This window comes from Phaenicophaeus curvirostris, chromosome 6 (genome assembly GCF_032191515.1).
Source record: "Phaenicophaeus curvirostris isolate KB17595 chromosome 6, BPBGC_Pcur_1.0, whole genome shotgun sequence".
Lineage (NCBI taxonomy): Eukaryota > Metazoa > Chordata > Aves > Cuculiformes > Cuculidae > Phaenicophaeus > Phaenicophaeus curvirostris.
Window position 1 is genome coordinate 15,631,828 of NC_091397.1, and position 25,426 is coordinate 15,657,253.

Below are 25,426 nucleotides of genomic sequence, written 5' to 3' on the forward strand. Positions count from 1 at the left end.
ACAATCACATGCTGATGATATGCAACTGTTACTTCTGCTGCCCATTAGCTTGAGTTGGCAGGAATTTTTGTAGCAACCACTACCATTTTCAACTCTCACAGCCGTAGAAGCTCTTGAAAAGCAACTCTAGACGTGCCACTGGCCTGCGAGCAATAGATAATACTGTCACTGTAAATTTCATTAACATGGGCTATCAGTTCTGTAGCAACAATGGGTATTACATATTGCAATACAATGGGAAAAATAAATTAATATGGGCAGTTTACTACCATTATCACTTACATCTCTGCAATCACATCACACTTACAAACTGCAATCATATCACCCTTCTCCCTGCCATGACATCTGGTTTTGCATCAACACTTGCTCAGTGAAAACCATGTAGGTTAAGTCAGTAAATCTCCAGGGCTAGGTGCAGTGAGGTGAAAGGATGGACGGCGATGCCCAGTACAAATACAGCTCTTTCAAAGTAACCGGTTTCACTGACTGAAATAAAGTTTCGATCATCTTCAACAAAATAAAGCAAGAATTTTTGTGGACATCCATTCTGCTGGACCATAATAAACCGTTCCTTGTTAAAATGGACATGAATTCTGCTGTCAAAGTAATTTTTAAGTAATGTGGTGTGAAAGCCGTATCACCTGGTCATTTTATTAATTGCGGCTGGCAACAGATGAACAAAATCCTGACACTTTTCCAAGAAGTAACTAGCTATGACAACCTCATGTAAGGAAAGCTACCAACCTAATGGGCCTGAGGTTTCTGGTCTTAAATATTTATAGTGCCGGACACTATTAACAATCATTGGGGATTTTTTAGGTTCTAGTCCAATTTAATTATCAATACAGAAGACAGTAATTTATTGTTTCCAATTGGCAGTTTGCAGCCCTGTGATTTATTCAGGATCTAGACCATTTACACACATGCTTGTAATTTTATCAAAAAAATTGTATTAATAAAAGTAGAATACTCTCGTGAGCTAAGTATCAGAGCTATCATTTATAGTGATATTAAAGTTCTAAGTAATATGTATTTTAAAATCTCAAGTTTATCAAAAAGTTCCTATACATACACTTGAGTCTTCATGTGCCTTTTGTTCTTCAGCTTCAACTTTTTAAAACAACAAATATTTTCCACAGTGTTTATAATCTGCAGGAGAATCAATATTATTAGTAACTACATTAAGAGAAAAGGCTCTTTGTATTGTGTGTATGTTGCATAGTTTTGGCAGGGGTGGGCTCTGTGGAAGGGGATCAGAGGATGCTCTGTGCTGGACACAGGTGCTTCATAGGAGTTTGCAGCACCTCTGATAACAAGATGAAACAGGCCTGATGTAACCCTACAAGCTGAAGAACAGAAGCATCACAGAAAATATATATAATTACTCATTAAGATTCAACTGTTTAATAGCTGGTTTTAAAGCTATTCTTTTGCTTAAAGCCAAATAGTTTATGTAAAGTAAAAAAGAATTTTCAGATGACATTCAACAGATCTGATTGTTGATCTAGCAAAAAGCATATAATTATACTCTGCTATATCATTTGCTGTTCTAGCTAAATGCTACAAGGACAAGAGCCTGAAGCTGTTACTGAAGAACTCTAAAAATGATACATTGAACAAGAGGCAATAATTGATTTCAGATCAAAGATGATAAATTGTTCTGACAAAACACTGGTCAAAACCAATTATCAGTCAAGGGCTTGTGTAATCTGGGTCATCATATTTTAAATGGGTCAACAGACACCTAAAATTTGCTAAACTTCAGGGAATTTCCCCAAGAATAAAATGATTATTGTTTAAATCTAATATATTTTTTGTATTTCCAATATAATTCAAAGACACGTATCTTCTCTAACTGGCAACGTTATAGTGTGATCATCCCATGCTCTGCTATTAAGAACAAAGCCTTTCCTAGCTCCTTGCATTTGCACAATCAAAATGAAAGGAGACTTCTAGCTCAAACTAAAAAAGTATAAATGAGAAAGCAATTTTTGTCATCTTGCAATAAAAGAATAAGAAGTTTTGCAGAAGAAAAACCACAGCAAAAAAAAAGCTACTATGAATCATAAAAATGGCATTTTTCACTATTGGCAAGTGACATGTTAGAAAATAGCAAATATCCATTGTCAGCTGCCCTTGATCCAAGACTATTACCACAGATCTTCTTTAAATTACGATGGGCCAACTACACTCTTTCAGGTTGATGATTAGGCCTTTACGTCCTCAAACAACTTTAGACACTTCTCAGCAACTACCAAAAGCATTAAAAAACTAGAGTCAGGATTCAGACAAGTTAATCAACCTAAGCAGAGACAACGCTTCTTGTTCACTGAAAATACAAGGGCTATGGTATTTATTTTAGAATCTGTGCTGAAGGCAGAAAGCCAGAGAGCAAGCAAAAGGCAAAGCTCACTGGTGTAAGTGAACAAAGAAACGTGTTTCTGTTTTGTTTAGGGAGACAGGAGCACATATTTGTGTTAGTAAGCAAGACTGCAATGAAATTATAACTTAGTAGTATCGATTGGTGAGAAGACAGGTCTAAAGGAAGATAAGGACACAATAAAGACAATAATTTTCTTAATATTTTCAATGTATAAACAGTTCCGTGAAGACTGCCAGAAGCCAAACGCACTTTAGTAAATTAGCCTCACTCAGCCAGTAACATTTTCATTCTGTGCTGTCAAGAGTTGTCCAAAGCAGATGTTTAAAACAAGCAAACAAAACGAGCCCTCACACCCACAGAGGTTAAGGAAAACTGAAAAGGAAGGAGAACCACAGAAGGAAAGACATGAGTGCAATCACATTTCCTGCAGTAACAGCAGCCGCCGCTGCCATCGCCACGGCACACCACGGGTGGATAAGGCTGAGTGCTGGGACTGGCTCAAGTGCTTAATGCACCACAACGGTCCCAGAGGAAAATGCAGCAAAACTAATTCTAATCCACATCATTTGAATAAAATGCAGGTTTTGTTGGTTTTGTCACAATACCACCACTATCAAAATTATCCCACTTGATTGCTGTTCTGGTTTTGGCTGGGATACAGTTAAGCCTCTCCATGGAAGCTTGTATGGGATGCTGGTCTGGACTTGTGCTGAAAACAATGTTGACAATACAGGGATGTTTTAGGTGCTGTTGAGCAGTGGTTATGCAAAGTCAAGGCCTTCTCTGCTTCCCACTCCACCAGAAAAGAGGCTGGGAGTGCACAAGAAGTTGGAAGGGGACACAACTGGGACAGCCGATCCCAACTGACCAAAGGGACAGCCCTTACCACATGACATCACACTGAGCATATAAAGCTGGGGGAAGAAGGAGGAAGGGGAGGATGTTTGGAGTGATGCCATTTGTATTCCAAAGCAGTTGTTATGCATGATGGAGCTCTGCTTTACTGTAATGGCTGAAGGCTTACCTGTCGACTGGCAGTAGTGAATTAATTCCTAGTTTTGCTTTCCTTAAATCTATGGCTTTTGCATTGCCAGTTAGCTGTCTTCATCTCATCCCACGGGTATTCTCACTTTTCCAATTCTTTCCCCTATCTGGCTGTGGAGGGAATGAGTAACTGGCTGTGGGGTGCTTAGTTGTCAGCTAGGATTAAACCACAACAGCTTCAGTAGGTGTTAGCAATATGACCAGGCGTCAGTAAAAACAGTATTGATACCCCCTCTCTTGAAAAGACCTCTTTTACTATTTTTAGGGACAGGCAAGACAAAAGCACTATTTTCTGATCTTTCACAGAGCAGGCTACAGACCTGAGACTCAACACCTAACTATTCAGGGAACTATATTGTCTGGGTAATTAACAACATGCCTCTTAACTGCTCTGCCTTACCCATTTCAAGGGACAGGTCAGGTCTCAGAGAGGTTCCTGTTCTCCCTCAACACCACCTGCACCAAGAAATTTTCTGGAGAGTTTCAGTGGCTTCCCAGGCAGTTTGTTGCTGCATCTCGAATACTGTGTTCAGTTTTGGGCCCCTAAGTACAAGAAGGACATTGAGTTAGTGGAGCATGTGCAGAGAAGGGCAACAAAGCTGGTGAAGGGTCTGGAGCACAAACCTTATGAGGAGCAGCTGAGGGAACTGGGGTTGTTTAGCCTGGAGGAGGCTGACAGGACACCTTGCTCTTTACAACTACTTGAAAGGAGGTTGTGATGAGGTGGATGCTGGTCTCTTCTCCCAAGTAATAAGTAATAGGACAAGAGGAAATGACCTCAGGGGTCATTTGTCTGTCAGCAGAGGCAGGGAGGTGGTGGGGGCTCTCGTGGGGTACAGTGGCGCTGAAGAGGGTGTTGGGGCAGGACCCTTGCCCCACCATCTGAAACAGCTAAAACTGTGGCAGCAAAAATTAATTACAATGCTAATTAGGATGGCAAGCAAACCTGCAAAAGGAGGTTCCCTTCTGGGAGATGTACTTCTTAATTTAGTAGACCAAACCAGCTTTTAACAATGCCCTCAGACACATGGTGTGAATTTTGGGATTGTCCTGTGCAAGGAAAGGAGTTGGACTCGATGATCCTTGTGGGCCCCTTCCAACTCAGGATATTCTATTATTCTATGATTCTGTGAAAGCAGAGTTAAAACAGCGATTCTTGATGTGTGTGGTGCTGCGTGTTTAGGTCACGGCCTGTCACGAGACGTGGGGAGCCCAGGCCTTGTTCAGTGCTGAGCACCCCGAGTGTGTGCATACAGGCACAGGGCACAGGGCCGGGAGTGCTGCGGGCAACCCCAGCTGGAGCTGCACAATTAAGAAATGAATAATGTAGGATGTCAAAAAGTTAGTAAGTAATTTAACGTTCTTATTGCTGCTGGAGCTTTAGGCTTTAATTAAAATAATCCCTGATCAAAGTACAACCGTATGTTGCTTCTAACGTCAGTGCTATCAGTTTTCACACTGGCAACAGATGGTGTGTTAACATGGCACACAAACACGAACCAGAATGGTCCTCCCAGGCTGGGGAAAGGGCCATCTCCTCTCACCCTGTGAGGAGAAGGAGGTTTTCTTCAATACATCAACTTAATAAATATACAAACCCCAAAGAATTCTGTTTTAAAGTGTAGAGGAGATGGAGGGTGCTAAGCACATAACAGAACTTTTTAAACAGAAAACTATCCAAGTACAACAAACCTACAAATTTAATACAAATTTAAGAGGAAAGTTAAGACACAACAATACACTTATACATACAATAAATTTATTCACTGACATTTTAAATACCACTCCTTGATGTGCACATCATTTTTTATCAAGAACGCCCAGTTCCAGTGGAGGGAGAAATAATCCCTGAATAAATAAACAGAAATCCCATCCCCTGTCGTAATATCCATAATAAGAGCAACATTTACACAATAAGTGGGGCAAAGCAAGAGTAAATAAGAGTACCTAATGATTTTAAAATACAAAAACAAGTAAACTCTGCAACTGCATGTTTATTTTGTGCATTCTCTCTTCATTAAACCGTATATTCTCTAACACACAATCATGCAACCAGCAAATAGATGAATATGATGACTCACTTAAAAAAAGGTAGCTGCTGAACAGCTTGTAAAAACACATGGCGTATGTATTCATAATTCATATTTAATACAACAAGGAGCATAATGCTGAGCAGATTACCAGAGTAAACTATAAGTATTGAACTTGCATATTAACTGTATTTAGATATTTATTGTTGCATGGTGAAGTACTTGCAGATTAGGAAATCCCATAACTAAGTCTGCACATAAAACTTAAATTCCTGCTTCTTTGTGTGTTGTGTGTCTTAAGGTCTCATAGAAAAAATAATAAGTTAGCATATACCTGAAACATCTCCACTTGACATGACAGCTATTGATAATTTTATTGTTTTCAAATTGTTGATATACATTACACAACTTTCCAGTCATGCTTTGGAAATGGATTATTATTTCCTTATGGCTTTATCTTCTTTAGTTACAATACAAGTCACTACTGTGAATCCTTTAAAGACATTTATGCATTTTCAAAGGCTCTTTTTATGATGGATGCGGTGATGGTACAATGGTTTTGAAAGTCCAAGATGAGCTTTGATTTTTCCAGTGTTAGCACTCCGTGTGTTCTGAGCAGGATTCTCACTGACTTCAGCTACACCTATGAGTAGCAAGTCCTGCTACACATTGTGAAATTTCCAGATTGTATTTTCCACCAGTTTTCCAATGGACCAGGGTCATTTAGGAAGACAAAAATTCAGCCCTGCTGGGGGCTATGCAGCTGCCTTAATCCTTTCCTTTTCTGAGGCATTTTTCTTCATCATTGTATGTTCAGTTTACATGTTCTGAAAACGAATGATCTGGGAATATCTGAGGCAACTTCATTCCCTGAGGATCATGTTTCATGCACTGAAGGAAGCAGACATCTCGTAGGAAAAGTACTAAGTGGCCACCTATTTAAGGCCCATACGCCATCATGCATGCTGAAGTTCTCCGGCTGAAGGTTGCACACACACCACTTTCTAGATTAAGAAACCTCAAGTTGCAGCTATAGTGTCCCTTTAAAATTGGGCCTCGTGCATGGTTTATTCTTTTCCATAAATTATAAATATAACTTCTCAGACATTAAAAAGCAGAGGGGTAGGGAGGATACACACATACTCTCTCTCTGCCCTGCCTCTCCAGAAATTTCATCATGTGGAAATACATTCATCCCACACAGAGTCTGAACAACACTGGACCTTTCAGATTGGCAGTGCATACAACTGCCCAGTAACTTGTTGCTGCCTTCTAAACAGCAAAATTAGAAGAGAGGTCAAATACCTTTCATTGTTTTCAGACATATTTGCTGATGGCAAATGCATGCATTGACTCCAAGAAATACAGATTAATTCCAGGCTCTCGGAGTAGTTTCTCCTCCATTAGCCATTCTACTTCTGTTTTCTCCTCCTAATCAAGTTCTCTTTGTCTTCTTTAGTGTGCAGCTGCCCAGCAAACTTGTATTCCAGTCAGACTGCATCTGCAAGCTTTCCACATGTTGGTGGCTGGACGAGGAAAACCCCAGACGTTACTCACCATCTTAGTTTTAGCACCACAGTAACTTTCAGTACCATAACAGAAATGTTAAACATTCTGCTGAGCTCTGGAGTCACCAGACTAAGCTCCTCTTTGTCAGCCAGCAGGGAGGCAGAGCTTTAGTAGGGAGGCAGAGCTGTAGCAACAGCTGTAAGGATCCAATGACCACACTACCTACAAGATGCAGTCTTGCATTATTAGGTAAGAGTCTAAGTAATACATAGGAGGTATTCAGTAATGGAGAAGTCTACATATAGAAACAATCTTTCTAAAAGGTGTAAACCATACAAGATTTGCATGTAGAAGTAAAAACTTTGTAAAGTAGTAAAGAAGTAAGAAGTAAAAACAACTGGATATTTTATAGGTGGAAGTAAGAGAAATCTATTACTATTTAGTGAACAGATGGAAATTGTTTTTCAGGGGCTTACTTGGCTAAAATTTGATGGCAGTCATAAAAATAGCAAACTCACATCACTAATATCAGACAGATTCTGCTGCCAAATTCCAAGTGCCTGCTCCAAAATGTGGCAATACTCGATCTGATAATTTTAAAATCCCAGTACCAAGGAAAATAAATGTGAGAAACATGATCCTTTGATAAGGGCTTCCAAGATGATCCTGGGAACTCTAAACCACAAAGACTGAACACCATATTGGGAAAATTAGTAGAAACTATTACAGATCTCATACTGAAGGACAGATGGATAAATGTGGTACAACTTGGAAGGAGGCACCATCACTTCAGTAAGCATAAAATAATGCACATTGGGAAAATAAAATATGATTACGTCTATGTAAAGTGGACTCTAAGGTGCTATTAATTCCTCTTTCCTCTTCTGAAAAAAATTGACGGGTTTGTGCTTAATTCTCCAAAGAGAACTAAATCTTAGTTAGTACTAAGTAAATAATGTTAAAAACTGTTGGGATATGAAAACAAAAATAAGCAGAGAATAATAAGCAAAGAAAACTAAAAGTCAAAAAACATCCTTGTCCTGCTGTATGTGTGGGTGGTAGGCCCACTTCTTGACTACTGCAACCTACCTCTGGCAGTAGAAAGTGGAAAAGGTTCAGAGGAAGGTGACAAAGATAACAACAAGCATTGAAACACTTCATTTCAGGTCAAGAACTTGGTTGCAGTTTCCACCAAAATACAGCAGAATCCTTCTTATCCAGTAGACACAATAAAGGTATAGAAATAGGAGTGACTGGAGAATGAGAGTCAGAAATTATTATTTGTCTTTTCTAAAATAAAAGAAATGCCACACTGTGTTAGAAAAATCAATCAGCCATTTACTAATTAAGTCAAATTGGAAACCATTGGATATTACAGAAATTAAAAATATTAATGTCTTTTAAAAACAGTGCACAAATTCATGGAGTGTAAGTCCATTGGTAGCTAATGAGCATCGTACACCAGAGACAAAAACAAGCTTCAGAAATCCCTAACCCACCACCTGTCAGAAGCTAAGCGAGTTCGCCAGTGCAGGGACCGCTCTGTACTTGACCCATTCCCCATATTCCTCCACAGGTATCTGCTATCATTAGTGGCAGCAACCTGACATTTCATTTCAGTCTCTGGCTATTCTCACTTTCTTACATTACTAAGCACTATTAGCAAAGCAAGCCTACACCAGATAAACAAGCAAAAGCATTCACAAATCTGCAAGTGGCCTAGATTCCTGTGCTTCTTCCAGTTTCTGCTAATTATATATTTGCTATGTTTTCACACCAAAGAAACTAAGGCAAGTATATAGAATAAAACCATTCATGAACTGCTGAGCATTATTAATTTGAAGTGTTAGGAAGAAGGAACAAATTAATTTATAAGCAAATTCAAAAGTTAATAGAGCCCCAAAAGAAAAACAGTACAAAAAATGATAATGTTTTCTAGAATATTTAATCTTACTTAATACTTCCAAAGAAGCATCAACAATTTTAGTATGGGTTTTAAGGCACATAAAAAGAACATTGTTAAGATCTCCAGAAAGCAAACCCTTTATTCACAGACTTTTTAAACCATCTGATTCTTGTTCAATTTTTTGTTTATCCGCATGAGAACATTTGCAACAAAACTTACCTATGTAAGTTCCTTTCTTCCTTTATTTTCAAGATGTTAAGCTATTAATACAGTAGTAATAAAGTCCATTCGATATTATGTTGGCTCGGTAATCTCCTCAATAATCTCCTAAGTCTATTTGGTGTGTTGCTTAATAAATGAGGAGAGTCAGTGAAGTCTGAGCAGTTAAATAGTGATTGATCAACTGATAACCAGTAAGTAATGAGAAAAATGGGTTAACAGTGGACAGAAGGACTTTTGGCTCAGAAAAGTAAATGAGACTAAAACTGAGTAAACCCAGTTAAGCTGCTTTTTTTTCACTGTGACAGAAACATTTATAACTTTCCTCTCTGACAAATGTCTAAAGTCTACCTGAAATAAAGGCCTATGCTAAAGCTTTATAAAAAGCAACCAAGATAAGCATGTGAGAGCTCAGCTCTATCTTGTGTAAAATAATTGAGTTCACCTCAGCTGCGAGTTCATAGTGTTTGTGAAGTACTTTGCATGCAAGTAGTACCATTCCTATAAAGTATTTCTAAGTGATATGAACCATCTTAGTTCATAGTTCACTTTAATACCATGCAAGAAGTACGACGATATACAAAGGATGCTAAAACTACCTGATAGTTTTGTGCACAGCTTCATCTTCATTATTTCTTCATGTCTTAACTTGTTGGCTAACAGTAGATGCTAAAGCCTTACTGCTGGTTCTCACAGTACTTTTCCTAACCACACAGAAGTTATCACTGTGTACATAAGTGTTCCAGCATTAGTCCTAGATATCCCATGTGGCAGATACGCAGAAGGTACTTCACTGTGTTTTCACACTTTGTTTTCAAATCAAGTAACTGTAGTATGCACCTGGGTACCATCATCCACTTCCACACAGCTGCAAGGCTCTCACATGAAAGCTTTCCTTATCATTCACATTTGAAACAATGCTACTCTCTTCTGCTAAATACAGGAGAATGGACATCAGGGCTCATATTAGAATCTGAGCAGATGAGAAAGCTCCAGTCCAGTTACAACTCAGCGGTCAATACTTTGGTGCAGGGATTAAAGCAATCCCTATGGAAATAGAGATGTGGAATTTTCAAAGCTGTTATCCATGATAAGCATGTGTGGTTCACACATATTGCACCAGGCGATACTTGCACGGGAAGTGGGCTGCAGTAATTCTAGCATCTTCAGTAAATCTACAGTTACTATGACGTATGTCTAAAGAGTACAGAAATTAAATCAGAAGAGAGAATTTCACCAGTTAATGCCAGATTTTAAAAGTGTGGTATTTGATTTCATTTCAGTATGAGTCAGAAGTCTGGTTTGGGGGGACTGAAGGCATACCAGTTCCTTATGAAACAAGACCACTTTCTAATGTTCCAGCCACGCTCTCAGTCGCTAACTGTCCTAGACATCAAACTGTCTTCAGCAGCTGTAGTTAGTGCTGGTGCTGCCAGTACTGCACGGATGGACAAGAAACTAGAACAGGAACAAAAAAATGTGACAAAAGATGGTACACAATCCAAAGCCAGAGTACTTATTCTTGAGCCACAGGGTCCTTGTGTTATAGCTAGCTTCCAGAAAAGACTGAAATATCAGTAATAACTTCATCAAGAGGGTTTTCCTGTGTGAAACCTATTAATCACACCAAGCATGCATTGAGGCCAGAAAATACTATATTATGGGTTAAAAGACATACTCAGCAATCAAAGGGTTTATTGTTATCTTCGGTTCATAAGATGTGATATAATTACAGTAAAAGAGATATGCTTTTCTTAATATTTTAGAATATAGATATTAAAATGACTTTGTACCAGATACTGATCTACTACCTAGAGCCTGTCCTTAACAATGTGAAACCACATGTAGAACTAAATAATGACTATAAAGCTATTAGGCAAAAAAATACTCTAAAATATATATAATACCTTACTTATTGCTTAAAAAGAATCATTGTGTTAAATGGAAATGTTACTGAGATACACTTCAGCAAAATTCTCAGGTAGATTGTTTAGTACAATTGTGCACGTCTACAGACATGGAAGGATTTTTAGCTTATTTTTCCCAGGGTTATTGATTTAAAGAATCTGTAGCTGAATGAACAGAAATATAGCATGGTATCCATTTTTCAGGGCTGTTTTTCAATGTCTTGCTATCAGATGACCAAAATTTAGTTGAAGACTTTTTAAAATATAATAAAACACAAAACTAGTGCTGCAAATACCTTTGATTTTTTTGTCTTGATATTTTAGAACCTGCTGTTCTTGGGCCCTTCCTTAAATTGTCAGCACTATTGTTCACCTCCTTGATTTTGGTTGCACAAAAAGCTTTATAAGGCTTATTTTGGAGTTTGTTTTTTATTTCCATTAAACCTAGTAGTCACAAAGAGATTTTTGTCCCTCAGAAAAAGTAGTTTTCCTTTGTGTTTTAATGCAGCTATGAAAAAGCAACATTAAAAGGAGTTATAAGACTTGGCCTTTTAAACAATGAACTTGGAGGAAACCAATAGCACATAAAATAACAGACAGAAATTCCAAACAAAAAGCACTAAACTCCAGTTCTTTCTGAGCTGCTCTCGAAGCAAGACTCAAGCTGAAGTGGGGATATCGCTGCTAATGGCCAATTCAGACAAAGAAGTAAGTTTAAGTAGCTTCAGGGCTGCTCTAGCTATTTGATGAAGGTTGCATTTATGTTGTTGTGCCATCTAGAGATCACAAGAGGGCAGTACCCAGGCACATGCTCCAACAAAGTCAGGACCTGGAAAATCATGGTTCCATCTTGTATGAGCCTGAACTACTTTTATTTGAAGGATTACTCTGGACAGCAGCCACATCTGCTTGTCTTTCTCCTACTCTTGCATTACAGAAAGGAGGAGATCGGACCAAGACTGGCCCAAAAATATATTGTTGATTTTAGGGATCATTAGTTACTGTTTGGGGGGGGCTGCCGTCTCCGTACTCAAGAATAAATGAGAATCCTTCAGAGTGAGACTGAAACAGGACATTACTACTTATTTCCCACTCCATAACTTGAAGCCATGAACATAATGTTATCCTACACATTAGTTCTGTTCATCTGCCAAAGACAGTTTTAAAGTTCTAATAGGCTGTAAGTCTTATCTTTTCAACAGAAGAAAAAGACAAGATACAGAATAGTGTTGCAAATGGCAAAATCCAGAAAACTCTTATAGGGAAAGAACAGAAGACACACAGTGCCTGTGGAATGGGGGCAAAAAAGAACAATGAAGGTCATGACAGGAAAAGTAAAATAAATGAAGAGTCACATAAAAGATTAAAAGAATGGCAAAGCTTCATACAAGAGCATCCAGGTGAAACCTCTCCTGTTGCAATTTGTACCCATTTCCCCTTGTCTTCTCCTTGTGGCACCTTGTGAAGCAAGAATCTTTGTCATCTTTGTAGCTACCCTTTAAAGACTTTAATATTGTCATGAGGTCCCCCCGAGCCTTCGGTTCTCCAGGAAGCAAATACTGAAGTCCTCTTACCTCACAGGGAACCTTCTCCAGTCCTTTGATCATATTTGTGTGCCCGTGTGTTTCTTGAATTGTAGTGACCAGAACTGGACACTGTACTGTGAGTGCAGCCTGACCAGCACTGAGTAGAATAGCATGATCACATCTCTATCTCTTGTCCCCGTGGATGCAGCCCAGGATCCAGTTTGCCTTTCTGGCTGCAGTGGTGCTCTGCTGACTCGTGTCAGATTGGGACAGACAGACCTGTCAAGGAGCAGAAATAAAAATTCAGGTGTATATCATAGCCCAGCAGTACATTGAACAGTGAAGCACAGCTATTGCCTAGTGCTAACTTGGCAGAAATGTTAAATCACTGGCCAGTTCCTTGTTGATGGGTCTTGCTAGAGCTTCAGTCACCACAGTTCGGCTCTTACAGGTTTCTCCTGGCCAAAACAGAGGTAGTCAGCTGCATGATCTTCTCATGGTATGCATTTCAGTGTATGCTCAGGTGTCATCTACAGAACATTCAGTTGCCGTGAGGACCTTCTCACATTTTATGTTTCAATATTTTAATTTAAGAGTAGAATGACAAAAATAAGAATGTTTTTAACACAAGGAACTTCAGTTCCAAGTGAACATGTATTAGAATAGACACCTTTGCTGTGTCATTTGCTCCCCTTAATCTAGTCATAAAGCAGCAAGTACACATACAAATATCTATAAACTATAAATCACTGAGGCTAATACAGAATTTTTCAAACTGAACAGCAAGCTCTGCCAGGTTTCAATAGTATTCAATCGCAACTAATTAGCCTCTGTTTTCTGAAAACATGTATGATTGAAAATACACATTTTGATTATAAAAAATTAATCCATTATTAGCTAATTAATTTTAGGGAAAGTTGCATCAGGAGAAGTGTTAGTGTTCTAAGGTAAAAGCTCAAGTATTATCATCACAAAAGAAATGCCATGCTGGTTTTAAAATTAAGAGAAACCTGAGATGAAATAAGCAGCTTTGAAAAGAAAGAACATATTCATAAACTGTTAAGCTCCCTTTCCTTCCATGGATTGATAACATACCTGGTTTAAGTTGGCCTGCATGGGTAAGGCAAAATTAAATGCTTTTTTTTCAGTTTTATACCAGACTGTGAACACATTTCTGTAAGTTTTACTGATCACTGTTACAGGTGTAGCTCATCACTTGCAGATGTACCATTTCCAAACCACTGAGAAATATCTGCATTAAGATTTTAGTGTAACAGCCTTGGCCTTGGAAGCTGTGCAGGATCTCCATCTTTGCTCAGACCAAAAGGGCTCTGGTACTGCTTCTTCAAAATTTACTGTGTAAGTAAGGCATTCTGGTCATGCTGGCAACAGGTGTTGTAGATCTAGCCTGTAGAATATTTAGTTTTAGTCTGATATTTTCTTCTTTATGGAAATTACGGAGCATTTTTTTTACTCTTCTTGGCCCTTGCTGAGTGGTGCTGCTACTTTTAGATACTTATGAGTGGAATCCACAGGGCAAGGAGCACATTTCTCACTGTACATGAACAGCATGGGAACAAATATTACTTTTGTCTCTGCAGCATATGCACGGAGAGAAACCAGTGTAACTTAAGATAGACAAGATACCAGATGAAAAGTCTGCATTCCTGCAACTTCATATGCCTATTAATAGAGACTTTCTCCTTCTGATTGATGATGTTCATAATCAACAAGCTAATTAAGTTGGGTCAACTTAGTCTTTAGAGCTTTTTGTAACAAAAGACTAGTAGTAAATATATTGTTTAAACTTAAAATTAGGGAAATTGCCATTAAATATGTACTCTAAGTCAGAATCTCTAGAGAATTGACAAGGATATGAAAAAGCAAAGAATATTTGACTGGCAAAATTAGGGATACAAGAAGGAGTTAAAGAAAAATTTGGTAAAAAATAGGTTGTAAGAACTGTATTTGTCCTGAGTGGTTTGAAATATTACAGCTGATAATAATAATGCAGAAGAGCAGATATGTCAAATAGGTAATTTCATATTGGGGAATATGATGGACGATGTAATAATACCAGAGGATGTGTATGAACTACTTTGTTTTCCAACAGCAATTAATAATGGTATGAAATAACAGCCACTGTATTCTGATATTGTAAAATAATTAATGTCTTGTCATTTACATCCCGGAATTTCAGACGGGCTGACCAATTAATGTATTGAGCTTGCTGACCAGAATTTATGCTGCTTGATTTTAGTTACTTAGTGAAAGGTATCCAAATTGAAATAGCATCATCTATAAAAAGGCTAAACTTAATAACAGACACAAAGAAGTTAAAGCTTTCATTATGTTAGTTCATAGTCTTTCTGAATCTGGAACTATAAAAGACTTGGGTTCAGTTATCTCAGACTTAAATATCCTCAAAGTTGCATGCAACTGTAAGCTTTTCTTAAATTCCCCTTACTATATACTCTTCCTATGCTCATCAGGCTTTTGCTGACTAAACTGGCTTCCATTCAGTATGTCACCAGCATCAGATCATTTCAAAAAAGAAAATTGAATTGTGACAGCATTGCCTTTGCCATACAGATGGTGCATTTGTTTGCGGCCACAGTAAACGTAAACATCATGAACAACTCTGAACCATTCTTACGTGTTTTCAACAGTGGTCCTTTATTCTGAATGACAAATGTGAATTCAAAAAAGAACAGATAAAAGCTGCTGAACACATAAACCAGTCACAGGCAAGTCAGCTGAACACAGATGGACCACAGCCATTATTCACCTTATCTGAATCCATAGCATTTCTGCTGAAATTTCCTGGGTATAATAAATCATACGGAAGAATTGTCTCCAATAGCAGGTCATCTAATAAAATCTGTAAGGGATCCCCTTAACTGTCAGAGGATGAAGATCTAACACAACCTATTTAAAAAAGCAGAAGCAACAGTTGCACATTCCCTTGTTTTGGAAAAGCACACTGTAAACAATCCAACAGCAGTAGCTACAGCTGTATCTTACAGTCTGGAAACAACGCTTGCACAAGACCACTGCAGACCTAAAACAGGAATGCAAGCAAGTGAAAAAAGATGCCTTAATAGGTACTTCTGCTTGCAAACATCTCAGTGAATATTTATTCAGTGTCAATCTTAGTACAAGAGTGAGGATCCAGTGCTTGGATTTAAAAGTGCTAAATAACCTTCCACCTGAGATTCCAAGACCTGGACCAAAGTTGATGTAATTGTTTTCCAAATAGCAGCACATAATGGGAAAAGTATGCAGAACAATCCCAATCAAGCAGTTACTAAAGGTTTCACAATGAACATTTTTCTTCCTAGATTTTTTTTCTGACTGTTCTGAGACCACACCAAATATTTCCCCAACAGCTTCAACCAATTAAATACAGACAATTAAATTACCAGAGTATTTTAAAGTACATCTATGCTGACATAGAATCATAGAATCACAGAATCATTTAGGTTGGAAAAGACCCTTAAGATCATTGAGTCCAACTGTAAACCTAACACTGCGAAGTCCATCACTAAAATATCCATCACTAAGTGCCACACCTACACGTCTTTTCAATGCTCCCAGGGATGGTGACTCAACGACTTCCCTAGGCAGCCTGTTCCAATGCTTGATAACACCTCCACTGAAGAAATATTTACTAATATCCAATTTCAATTTTCCCTGGTGCAATTTTGGCCCTTTCCTCTCATCCTGTCACTTGTTATTTGGAGACCAATACCCACCTCACTACAACCTCCTTTCAGGTAACTAAATGATAAGGCCTCCTCTCAACCTCCTTTTCTCCAAACTAAACAGCCCCAGTTCCCTCAGCTGCTCCTCATAAGACTTGTATTCCAGCCCGTTCACCAACTTCATTGCTCTTCTCTGGACACACTCCAGCACCTCACTGTTTTTCTTGTAGTGCGGGGCCCAAAACTGAACACAGTATTTGAGGTGCAGCTTCACCATTGCTGAGTACAAGAGGACTGTCACCTCCCTAGTCCTGCTGGCCACACCATTTCTGATACAAGCCAGGATGCTCTTGGTCTTCTTGGACACCTGGGCTCACTGGTGGCTATCAACCAACACCGCCAGGTCATTTTCTACCAGGCAACTTTCCAGCCGCTCTTCCTCAAGCCTGTAGCGTTGCATGGGGTTGTTGTGGCCCACATGCAGGACCCAATACTTGACCTTGTTAAACCTTATACAATTGTCTGTCCAAGTTCCTCTGTAGAGCCTTCCTACACTCAAGCAGATCAACACTTCTGCACGACCTGGCATTGCCTGCAAACTTACTGAGGGACCACTCAATCCCCTCATCCAGATCATTGATAAAGTTGTTAAACAAAACCAGCCCCAACATTGGGTCCTGGGGAACACCACTTGGTGTGGCTAAAGTATTTTTTTTAATAAGTATATTACCATGTAGGACTTCTTATATGGTTATAGATTTAATTCTGAAAGGATAACACATTTTGATTCCTACAACAATTCAACGGAAGATTTTTTCCAAAACTCATGAAGATTGTTAGTGCATAAAAAGATGTAGGTTGTGAGCTCACCAATCTGTGCAGTGGATCTGAGTATATACTTTCAGAACATCATAGAAGGATACAACAAAAATAATGGGTGAAAAAGCTATCCTTAGAGATGTGTGGCATACCTTAGCAACCAACAGCAACAGATGTTTTAAAGGTTTATTTCTGGGGGGGTTTATGTTCAGAAGTTTCCCATGCATTTTTGTACCGAATTGCTTTTCCACCTATATTGGCCTGGCTCCTTTTCCACAGCTTTTGCCACTGAACATCAGCCTAAAAAATTCTGAACTTTCACTGGCAGGACTTCTGATGTGAAAAGGATGAAGGACATACCACCCTGTGACAATACTGTAATTTAAATCTACTTGGTATAATCATAAAGTATTTGAAGGTGAGGTTCCAGCCCAAGGAAAGAAATTCAGCAATGCAACTTCAGTGTCTAAACAAAGAAAAACACTGCTTGAGGTAAGATTAATGAGAAAAGAAATCCTTACTGATGCTCACAGTACTGCAGGGTTTGAACGAGAGGAAAATAGTAGTGAATGGGTTATTGCTAAAAGGCAACTTGGATCTGCTTATTAAGGTGGACACAAGTACAGCAGTACATATACCTGTGTACAGGCAGAAGTAAAATTCTGACAGCAATGTTAAGTACTATTGATAGAAGTGAGAAAATATGACTGAAAAGGGATTACTGCAAGGGATACAGAAATAAATGGGATGGTTTGCTGAACAAGGGCACCTGTAATGGTAATGCAGCAAGAAAGCAAATTAAAGTTTGGGATATCAAGAGTTGCCTTACTTTAGTACATGGTAAGTAACATGACTATTGGCATATTTCACCTGTTTCTGATGTCCATGATTCTTGGAGCATGAAGATTGTTGATAAACTGGAGAAATGCTACAATCACCTAACATCCATAATCAAGAGAAACATTTTGGGAGTCTTATGTTCTCAAACAAAACAAGAACTTGGACAGAGAGATGAGAAGAAGAGGTTTAATAAATTACAAAGCCTGTAATTTAAGGCTAAATTTCAAGTGAGTCAACTAACCACTGTAACAATTTAGTCAAGATTGTGGTGAATATTTTTACGACTGTACATTTTCAGTCAAGACTGGATGCTTTGTAAAAATATCTGACCTGAGTCAAACCAGGATTAAGCTAGGGAAGTCTGTGTCCTCCTTTACAATACAATCAGGCATAAATGATCCATTCTTATGCTATAATTTATGAATTTTCCAAATTACAGCAAACTAGTTTTTTAGATTCTTCAGGAGCAATTATGCAGCTATATGAACATTATCTAGTGAATAAAAATGCAACGTATTTATGCATTTGGTGATCTTTTAACTAAAAAACGTTCAATGTAATTTTTATGAAAAGAAAATAAATGATCATTTACAGACCAGCTGCAAAAGCACTTTGATATCTTTCAGCCATTGTTATCTATCTAATGATTTACTGACCAAACAGGACTAATAATTTACTTCCTAAAGACATCGAGAAAAGATTGTCAGAAGAAGATCAGTGTAATTTGTTTGTTAGAAGTGTAGAGACAGAGACCTACTTGGAAAATACGGCAGTACAGTTAAATCTTTATGAGCAAGATAAAGATTAATGAAAATGAAAGATAAAGAAAAATAAAAGCAATTATACTGTGCAAGCAGAAAGTATAAAGTGATTTCACTAGTTTGAGTAAGAAGATGTTATTTGAATTCTATCTGGTTTTAGTCACTTCTTTTGTGTTAGTCTAAATCCTAAAATATAGCTAGTTGGTTTCTTTGCTCCCATAGAGATATTTCATTTCCCTGTTTTTGAATAAGAGCTCAAGATGAACATTCACACCAAGCATTGGACAATGTTTTAAAAAAAACAAGTGTGGAATGAATAGTGGTGCTTTTTGGAGTTATCCTGAACAATAAGAAATTTGGGGAAATGTTGCATCAAGTCAAGTGAGGGTTGTTTTTAAAGCATGTGAACATATTGCTCAGATTTTCTTGGAACACATATTCAGATTAAAAAAACCATAATGTGCATTTCAGTCACTATCTCAATTCTCAACATTTTGCACTTGATATACACTATTTTCAGTTAAGACAGATGATGAGATCAAACATGAGAGAAAATGGCCCTGGCTTAAGCAGTTACCATACATCAGGTCATCTACAGAATTACAAAGATTTAAAGGAAAGGGAATTTGGGATAGTCCAATGTAGTTTAGACTGTAACAAAAGAATCTAGTCAAATTATTTGACATTTGCCACACCAGAATATTTCTGCAGATATTCGCCAAGGCATAGCTCATTTGGGGTTATTTACTTTGCAGTGTTTAGCCCCAAACTACATGGTGGCTAGAAAACATACTTAAGAGCTTGTCACACTGTAGTAAACACAGTCTTATCTAAGGTATTTCATGCAAAAGAATGACAAAGAATTTGCAAATATGCCCCTGCTCCTACTGCAGTGCTACTAGTAAATGTGGAAAGAGAGAAAGAGAGAAAGAGAGCAAAGGAGGGAGGGAGGAAGGCAGGAAGGAAGGAAGTTGGTTTAAAAACCTACAGCAACACAACATAACAAAGAATGTACTGAGAGGGAATGAACCTATGGACCACAGTGCTCCTCCAAAACATGCTTTGCTCTCCTGGATGTAGCTGTGCCCTAAAACTGAGACGTGGCGCCCTTTCTGTCCTCTCCAGCTGTGCTGGTTTAGGGCAGATAGCAATGAACATTTAATTTATGGGATGCTGCAGGGAGATGAAGGCTTCTCGAAGAAACAGGTGACTGGAGAAGGAACCTTCCCAGAGTGCATGGTCATTTTGGTCCCAACCCTCCTGTGCGCTCACCTGTAATACTTGTGTTAAGAAGTTAAAGGTGACCTTTTAGTAAGCAGACGTTCATCTAATAAATGCCACCATCAGGTGCAGTGTTTATGAATTCACTAAATACACGTCAGGAGAGAGGGTCAGGTAATCGACACATGGTCCTCAAGCTGATGGTTAAGAACCGCATTTTTGTTCCTACAAAAAGCTATGCCTCTTCAGGCCCACATAATTTGAACTACTGTAGATCTTTTTTCCTAGGCCTTGTTAACTGCTAGCAGGCCTAGTTTATGATTTTTCCATGCACCACACCTTTCTGATCCTTCCGTTGCCACTCCTGTATCAAACACAAGCTCTGCATCTGTTATGTTCCATGCTCTCATAGCCTACTTCCCTCCGTATCCATTTTCTGTCATTATAAAGAAATTAATGCGAAATTGATTAGACTTCCATAGTTCATCCACTGCTTTTTCAAACACACATCTTTGCATTTTCTTCCAGTCTGTCCTTCTTGTTAGAGAAGTTGTCTTTCCACAGCCACAAACCCAATCATTTTCTTCATTAAATCCTACCTTACGTCTTCTTTGCCGTGGTGTGTACACAGAAAGAAGAGTTAGGCTGATGGTGTGTTGCAAACTGTGCCTTCCTAGCTGATCAATACAGTCTCATTGTTTCCGTCATCTGGCTGTAGCCATCTGCTGTCTTTTGTCTTATACTTTTGAGCTCCTCAGGGGAGGAATTATCTTTTTGCCCTATATTTCTGTACAGTACATGGTACACTGGCAATCATAGTCCAGGATTAAGGCTGCTAGATAGCATGATAATACAAACAAATAATAATAATGACAAAATTTTCTCTAGGTTCTCTGCAGATATTTATTTTGAAATCTAGAAATACAAGATGGTTCCAGGGGAAAAAAAATCACCAATTTCACTAAGTTTTCAGCGCCTCTGAAAAAGGTTTTGAATAGGATGCGAATATTAGTTCAAGTCTTCCAGTATAGGGCGGGATCAGGCTCAGCAGGTCTGACAGCCTGTCTCCATCCTAACTCCCGCTAAAGGCAGGAAAAGGGCTCCCATGGGGAACGCACCAGGCCCTGGGCAGCCCATCAGGCAAATGCCAGAGGAGCTGTGGCATTGCCCGGCAAGGCTGGTGGTTCAGATACAGGACCACATATTGACATTTTTATGACCAACTGTAATTTAAATATGCCATATTTTGCTATTTTGAAGGGGCTGGAGAACAGGCCTTATGAGGAACGGCTGAGAGAGATGGGATGTTTAGCCTGGAGAAGAGGAGATTGAGGGGAGACCTCATTGCTCTCTACAACTACCTGAAAGGAGGTTGTGGAGAGGAGGGAGCTGGCCTCTTCTCCCAAGTGACAGGGGACAGGACAAGAGGGAATGGCCTCAAGCTCCGCCGGGGGAGGTTTAGGCCGAACATCAGAAAAAAAATTTCACAGAAAGGGTCATTGGGCACTGGAACAGGCTGCCCAGGGAGGTGGTTGAGTCCCCTTCCCTGGAGGTGTTTAAGGCACGGGTGGACGAGGTGCTTAGGGACATGGTTTAGTGTTTGATAGGAATGGTTGGACTCGATGATCTGGTGGGTCTCTTCCAACCTGGTTATTCTATGATTCTGTATCTATATATAAAAAAAAAGCCAACACTACAAACACTACACAGGGTCACAATAAGAGAAAACCACATTATTTCCACAGAAAATACAATTCAGGCAGGCTAGCGCGACCCACAAATGCAAAAATATAAATATTACAAAGCTTGTGTTTCTATGTGAGAGGCCTAAATTGCAGTTTTCGCTGAGAATCCTCATGCCAGCGTCCTCCCTGCGCCTACGTGCTGCCTGGCAGGCTGTAATATGTCAGGGGGTAATTTTATCTCGCCCTGGCCGGGCCCTGCAGAGCCCAGCCCCGCTCCAGCGGGCGCTACCTGACTCAGCTCACAAACTACAGCCACCACAGCATCGAATTTCCCAACCCACTTCATTTGAAAGCCTGCCAAGATAGGTGAAAGACCTTATAAATATGTAAGAGCAGGAAGTTCGAATTACACAGGCATGTAGATTCCCAGTGATTGATGCCCTTTAAAAACCAAGAAATAAATAAAAGAAAAATCCTCGAGAAAGTACCACGTCGGAAACGGCGGCCGCGGCGCCCGCGGAGTCGGGCTGAGCCTTTGTACTTTTCGTGCGGATTTTATTTTGGATTTCTACCACTTCCTGGAGGCCGGGGGGAGGCACAGTGGGAGGAACCAAAAAACTCGGTGCCACAGCCATTTTGTTTGTGGGCAGCATGGTAGAATTCTGTCAGTCAGTATAAGGAGGGGTTTTTAAAACAGTATTTATGGAAAAACTATTCCTGCCGTAACGGATGTATCTGTTGAATTTAGTGTTAATTTAGTTCTTTTCGTAAGGTAGGTGTTCGTATTTGTAAGTAAATCGAGTATTCGCTGGGGTTCGGAGCCTTCCCTACTTTCCAGGAATCGCAGATTTTGTTCCAGGCATGACTGGCTTTTTCGGCTGCTGCGGGGGTTGGGGGCGCCCGGTGCCGCGGGGAAGGGCGCGGGGTGCGCGGAGGGGCAGAAACTTGCTCGGGGTGGGCGGCGGGGGCCGGGCCGGGCCCAGCGACAAACGGCAAAGTCTCGGAATTATTTTTCTCCAGCCGTCTTTCTTTATTAATTCTCCAGAGGCGGCCGCGCTCGGTGAGGGGAGGGATCGGGAGGGTGAGGTTGCGTGGAGGGAGCCGTAGTTTTGCAGTGTCACCGAAAACCAGCGCCAGACTCCGGTCCTGTGCGCTTCGAAGGCGGGTGTAAGATGGCAAAGCCGCGGTGGTTTTTTTTTTTTTTTTGGTTGGCTTTTTTTTTTTTTCCAGGCAGGAGGAGGAGGAGGAGGAGGAGGGAGCCGCGGGGCCGCTGCCCGCCGAGCCCAGCGAGCCGCCCTGGCAAAGTTGTGCCCCCGGCTGCCGGCAGCGCCCGCGGCGGAGCCGCCTCCGTCCTCGCCCGGCGATCCTGCCGGGGGCGGGGGGAAGGGAGGGAGGGAGGGAGGAAGGAGGGGGAAGGAAAAGAGGAAAAAAAAAAAAAAGAAGTCTCACTTTTTGCATTTGCGAAATATTTTAAGGATGTTCGGGGAGCCCTTTGCAGCGTGGAGGTGGCTGGGTGCTGGAGAGCGAGTATGCGGTCCATATTGTTACAGCCCTTCGGCGAGGGCTGCCTTCTCCGGGGGTAAGTTTTTGGCTTTTTAACCAAAAATATTCGTGGCTGCGGGGTTTTTTTCGGCGTGTGTTAGCGCTGTGGAGGGTTTTCGTTGTGGCGATGAACAAAACGTAGCCTTGTATTTTTCTTCGCTTTGATCTCGCGTGTATCCCACCCAGCGATGTCTCCTTAATATCGGCGATTGCTGAAGTCAGTTTTGCTTCCTCTTCAAAATTTTATACACGCGAAGCTTAACAGCAATTTAAGTTCAATTTGAGTATAAGAACTCGGGTATTTTCGAGATAGACTCGGTGTTTTTTGGTTCTGGCTTATTCTTTGGGGGTTTCTTTATCGAGTAATAAAGGGATCCAGGACCAAGTATGTGACCGCCTTTATAAATATAATGCGGCTCTAATGTAGAGGGAAGCACATTACGTTGCTGCTGTACGGTCTGGTCCTGGCTAAAAGAGTTTACAATGCCATTTGTGATGGCTCCTGGTGGATCACTTTGGTCTAAAGTAGGGGGGAAACTGCCCTTGGCTTGGTGAAGGTGGGGATGCACATAGCAGGGTTTGTATGAAGTTACGTCTCTTACTAAGCAGTGACCTTTTATTTACAAATTAGCGCTCTCGTGGCAATTAGCTGAAAGCATTAGTTATATAAAGGCTCTCATTTCACCCTCCTTCATTTAGGTGCCTCGGTGGGGTTTTCTGGGGGGTGGGGGCGAGCGGTTTGTTTGTTCTTTTTCCTCCTAGAAGGTACATTTGGGAGACATTTTGTAATTTTGGGCATTTTTCTAGGCGCTTTTTTTTTTTTTTCACACGGTGGGAGATCCTTTTTGTTTTGCATGGATCGGTGTTGGTGGCGCTGTGGGGCTCCGAAACAATTTGTGTCCCTGGCTCCAAAGGGGGAGGGGGCTGGGGTGGGGGGAGAAAGGTGGGGCACGGCTTCATCTATTGTATCTTTCTTTTTCTCCGTATCAAAACTAACCGCAGGTTGGGTAGAAAGACGATTGAATTGTATCTCTGACAATGGGTAGCGTTGCATGAACTGTGGCCCGGAGCAGGCATGACCTCACCCTTTCCCGGTTTGTGTAATGAGGCAGGGTTTTTTTATTTTTTTCCCCTCAATCCTGTACCTAGAGACCAGTTTTCTTCTGTAATGAGATTTTTCGGCCCCGCCCCCGAGGTGATTTTACAGTGGCTGTAGATGAAAGGTTTTTAAATGATTTTTGCATGCAATATGGAAGGCTTTGGTTCACATTTATTGTGCAACTAGTCCATTGTTTGCTTGTTGTGAAGTTAAAGGTTATGTTTTACCGCTGGTTATCAAACCATAAGGTCCCTCTTGCGTGCGTGCTTGCATATGCAGATTTCTTGTTGAGGTCTGTAGGAGTTTGGATTGTGTATAAGGGTGGGATTGTAAAGAAGGGAAAACCTAACGTGGTCCTTTGGATTGTAACAGGATTCACCTGAGGTGGGTGGGTTTTTTCCTTTCCTGTCTCTAAGTGGAGCATGCATGTATTTATAAATAGATACATATTAATATCTGTTATTTTTTCTTTTGTAACAACCTACAGATCACCGGTTCTAAGTACAAACGTTTTGGAAGGCTTTCTGCTAACATCCATATTAGATGGTTAAGAAAACAGGACTGATTAACGTTCTGAGAAGATGGGTGGGAAGACATAGCCAAGGCTATGATCGATGCATATATTAAAAAACTCAACAGGTTCAGGAATAAATTTAACATTAATTTTAAAACATGTTTAAGAAATCAATGTGCTTATTATTTTGGAGTGACATGAAGCTGACAATTTTAGAAACCTTTGCATCTATTTTATATTTCAATGTCTTCATTATTTTCCAAGAGTAAATTTGACAAATACTGGACAATTTGAAACAGTCTCCAAACTTCTCATTAGCATAAGCATTTGAATGTTCAAAAATACATTTAGATCTTGTCTTTAAAGAAAGTTTGCTTATTAAGTTATTTAGTTTTATGTAAACCGATATGCACTTCAAGTAGATCTCTGCAATGGTCTCCTTTTTTTCTGTAATAGGAGGTAAAATTTACTTCTGCCTTAGGTAAATATATCTTGTAACATTCTTCCACTAGAAGACATCTATATCCAAGAGAGCAGTCAGCTTTTATCATCTCTCCTCTATCAGAAAAAGTCTGCTTTCACCGAGTCTTGGCTGGAGCATAAAGTCGTGTTGGCCTTGCAGTGCAATATGATTGTTGCATCTTCAGTGCCCTGGTACAACTCTTAGGTCTTTAGGACAAATATAAAGATATGGACCCTCTTAGAAAGCGTGGATTT

General features: G+C 39.9%; 1 protein-coding gene across 2 annotated transcripts in view; it reads left to right on the top strand.

The window, feature by feature from the left end:
- Window positions 1–22,173: 22,173 nt before the first annotated feature.
- The window catches only part of EPC1 (enhancer of polycomb homolog 1), a 67,938-nt gene continuing 64,685 nt past the window's right edge, over window positions 22,174–25,426 (top strand). The window contains exons 1-2 of one of the 2 annotated variants that reach the window (XM_069859396.1): window positions 22,174–22,326; window positions 23,030–23,133. The gene's annotated coding sequence lies outside the window, so the exon portion shown is untranslated. Of the gene's footprint in view, window positions 22,327–22,705; window positions 22,722–23,029; window positions 23,134–25,426 lie in introns of those variants that run through there. The other variant, XM_069859397.1, reaches the window with a different exon arrangement.